At 32.9% G+C, this 4,292-nt stretch overlaps 1 long non-coding RNA gene across 1 annotated transcript; it reads right to left on the bottom strand.

Moving 5' to 3' along the window:
* Positions 3,229-3,983, bottom strand: LOC110265900. The gene is made up of 3 exons (XR_002352436.1): positions 3,805-3,983; positions 3,657-3,724; positions 3,229-3,555 (listed from the first exon to the last, which is right to left on the bottom strand). It is a non-coding gene; the product is annotated as an uncharacterized LOC110265900 (long non-coding RNA).

Below are 4,292 nucleotides of genomic sequence, written 5' to 3'. Positions count from 1 at the left end.
GAAATGTAGAAATCTTGGTGAACATTTTCCTTATTGCTTGTCCTTTCTCTAAGGTCTTGTATCCTTTTGAGTGACTTGAGACTTGTTTTGGTGACACGTGCGATCGTTAGATATGGGAAGTGATATGTTAGTTCTTTAGGATATGTTGTGCGGATGCGGAAGGTGGAGTTTGTAAGTGTGTGACGTCACAGGATGTTGAGGAGCTTGATTCTTGCGAAGGAGTTTTGTTGATGTTAGACTTGTGCCTGTTAGTAATTTGCAGAGTGTTTAATGAGGTTGAGAATTTGCGAAAAATCTGTTTAATATGGTATGGTTGGAAATGGTGAAGTTACATCATGTTGAAGTTTAGGCAGCTGAAGCTCTAAAATTGGTATGAGTTCAGTGTGCAAACGATATACCCATCATTCTAATATCAGCCTGCCTTGTAACCTTTCTACATCAAGCCTATCTTGTGTCTTCCGCTTTGCGCCAGACTTTTTCCCTATATTTTTAAGCCATAAGAATATCCTGGATTTGAAAACTATATAAGTATATTTATATGTTGAGACCTTAAAGCTTCTTCCTTATATGTTACATCTTATATATGTCAAAATATTTTGTTTTTTCCCTACTGTGTTCAAAAGTAAAGCTAGTTTGAACTTCTTTCATCTTATATCAATTTTCGAGGACGAAAATTTTTATAAGTGGGGTAGGATGTAAGACCCCAGATTTTTAAAAATTAAATAATTGACTATTTATGACACATGCCCCATTTTATTCTTTAATCACAATAATCATCATCTTGCTTCATTTGGATATTTTCATCACCGAACTAATATGAATAAAAGAGAGAAGGAAGTGACCGAGAGAAAGAGAGAGAACCGTGACTTCTATTGATCGTTCGACTTCGATTTCTTGTGATCCGTAACTCCAATAAAAAATCTAATTCGGTAAAAGTATTTGTATCTTCCTTCTCTACGCGTTGACGTTATTTTTGTTCGGTGGAAGCTGACGGTATCGTGGCTCTCCTTCTTCTTGAGTTCGGCCAATTGGAGTTCTAGGAGGCACAAATGATTTCTGACATTTTTTCTCTTCAGCAGCTCGGTCAGAAAGCTTTTCCAGAATCTTCGTTGACTTTGATTTCATACGGAAGTAGGGGATTTTATTTTAAAATAATTAAAAGTTTTTAAGTTAAGAATGCCAAAAGGTTTTTTGAGTAATTGCAAATAAATTGTATTTATCTGGACTAATTGAATATGATGAATAAGTGTTGGCTGTGACAATGATTGAGTTTGATGAACGTATCTAAATTTTTGATTGTTTGAATTGTGGCTAAAAATACATTACGTTTATGCTTTGATTAAATGACATATGAATTAAGGAATTATGAAAGTGAGGGAGGTTCTGTCCGGGCTCTTGTAACCATAAATGAAAAGGTGATTTTGGTTAATGTTAAATGTAAAAAGAATATGATCGGGAGGTTTTGTAAAGTTTGAATGAACGTGTGACTTGTTCCTTTGGTTTTAATAGCAAAAGGTTTGAAAGAGAGCTGAATTTTATTGAAACAAAAAGAGGCTTAGCTCTAAAGAAAATAATTTGATTATTAAAAATTATTTGATATTTGAAAATGGTCTGATTATTGAAAAGGATTTGATATTCAAAATAATTGAGAGATTGTTTGGTTGGAACCCTGGAAGGGTGGCATAGTCTGAATTTTAAAGAAAATGCTGCCGAAATTTTATAATCTTTGAGACTTTGTTTGAAATACTCTTTTAAAAGATTTGGTTTTGGAAAATTAAATTATTTGAGATTTATTTACGTAAGAAAATATTTATTCTATTTGAATTCAATTTATCAAGAAAAGTATAATGTTTTAAATCCAATCTTTTGAGAAGAGATTTCGTTTAAATTATGATATGAGTTTGGTTTGATAAGAAAGAAAAGAAGGAGAACAAAAAGTAAAGGAAAGAGAGGTAGTTAAAGGAATCTCTGCCACAGGAGAGCAGAGAACAAAGATTAAAGGAATATATTAATTAAAAGAACCTCTACCATAGGAGAGCAGAGAGCAAAGTTAAAGAAAAACTTTAAGAAATTGTCTGCCACAGGAGAGCAGATGTGACATTGTTTGGGTCTTAGTGCCAAATGTATAGTGGGGACGCCCACACAATGTGAACTATTTTCCAGATCTAAGCACATTGAAAAATATTGAAAGTCACACTGTATGCGGCCTAGCCATAAGACTTATGAGCACACTGTATGCATCTGGAAAACTATATCTGGGACTCGTGCCCGGTTAACGTCAGGAGTGGGTAGGCAACCGACACATAAGCTCATGGCCTGACATGCATCATGATGTTTGCACATTTGTATTTGGTTGTGCTTGCTTGTTGTATTTTTCTATGATTGTGTATGTGTTGTATTTGTTTTTCCTTGTGTGCTATAGTTATTATGTTTGTTGTGGGTTTCGGTTGTTACTGCTGACTGGGATTTTCTTAAATGACTTAACTTACTAAGAACTAACCAAAGTCTTTAAAGTGAGTTTCAAAGAGTTCTAAGGGTAATTATTCAAAGTTAAAAAGCGATTATTTGCAATTTATTTCTTTACTCTCATGGCATTTTCTGCCCCTACTGAGAATGTGTGGTTTGTTCTCACCCCAAAATCTTCCACCTTTTCAGTGGCACAGGTTCGAAGACTCAGTATGAAATTGCGGACGATTAGTAGGTTTACTTATGATTCTTGTCGCTTTTATAGCGTTTCCTCGCCCTTGTTGCTTTAGTTTCTAGTTTATCCAGAGGGATAGGTATTGTATTCGAGCTTTATATTGAATTTATTTGTATAGAACTTACTATTAATAGTATTTATGTGATTATTATTATTTGAAAATCTTTGATATGTGGTTTTAATTAATAGAAACAAAATTTTGTGGAATTTTCTTAAAAACTAAAACGCGATACCGACGTAAAGGCTCAATATTAAATAGATAATAAAAGAAAACAGGTTAGTAACTCCTTACTTTTGGTACGATCATGATGTGCTATAAGTTAGGGTGTTACAGTTTTATATTGGACTTTTTTAACAATTTTAAAACACTTTTGTGGCAGTTTATAACTTTCATAATCAAGTCAAGACATAAACTACATAAACAATTAAATATTACTGAGCACTAGCAAGCAATAAGCAGCATAAATTCTTTGAACATAATAAGCAATGAAGCATAATAAATTAATGAGAGACCGAGAGAGAAATCAATATCTCTAAAAAATCTCTAAAACTTAAATTCCAAAAAGTTGTAAAATTTGCTATCAAGGATATCCAAAGCTACCACATCAATATTCACTCCAATTATGTATTTATGCAATTATTTCCAACGAATATATTATCATGAACCAGTGCAAACACTAGGAGGACTAGGACCATGTATTAAGATACAAGTCAAAGAAAGAGACTCACCATGAATTCCATTTCCCCTGATAATATTGTATTAGTAGTTGTTGTTGTTGTTGTCTCTTCTTCTACAAGAATCTTTGCTTCCTCTCTCATTATTCTGCTCTAAAATGTGCTTATTATGTCCTCATCTAATTAATAATAAAAAAAGTATATAATTATATTAGTATTATTATTGCTCTTTTATTTGTGATCTTTGCAATAGTATAATAAACATTATAGCATGTAGTACCTGAAAGTCCAAAAATGCTTTCTATATTCTGGTTCATGTAGTATGTGGGGGTTCAAGTTCCACAAGCTCTGACGAACAAGAAGAATAATATATAAGAAGAGATCATATAATTATTGAAACTGATAATTAAGATGAAAATATAATATACCTTTTCAAGATCATTACTACTAGTCTTGGAATATTGTTGATCATGATGATTGTCAGCATTTGGCAACAAGCGCCTACGTTTGGAACGATCCCCGAATTCAAGCAAAGCATCTTGAAGATACCCTGTTGAGAAATCATCATCAGCAGAAGAATCCTGAGTAGCAGTTGAGAATGATGGTTCACTAATTTGATACAAGGATTTACACCGGTTTGGAATTCCACAAAATAATTCCGTTGTTAGTATAGTCCAAACCAATAGCCAATCCTCAAATCAAATTAAATTTGGTTGTCACAAGTAACAAACCCCAAATAAGAATTAACCGAAGTATTTAAACTCCGGGTCGTCTCACAAGGAATTGCAATGAAGTGCTCAATTATTGGCTATGAAGATGCAAGAGGGTTTGATTTTATATTTTTGAAAGAAAGTAAATGGCAAGAAAAGTAAATGAACAATTAACTAATAAGAGAAAGGAAAAGTAATCTTGGCTG

This window comes from Arachis ipaensis, chromosome B08 (genome assembly GCF_000816755.2).
Source record: "Arachis ipaensis cultivar K30076 chromosome B08, Araip1.1, whole genome shotgun sequence".
Taxonomy (NCBI): Eukaryota; Viridiplantae; Streptophyta; class Magnoliopsida; order Fabales; family Fabaceae; genus Arachis; species Arachis ipaensis.
Note: the sequence above shows the minus strand (reverse complement) of the source record. Positions and strands in the feature narration are given on the sequence as shown.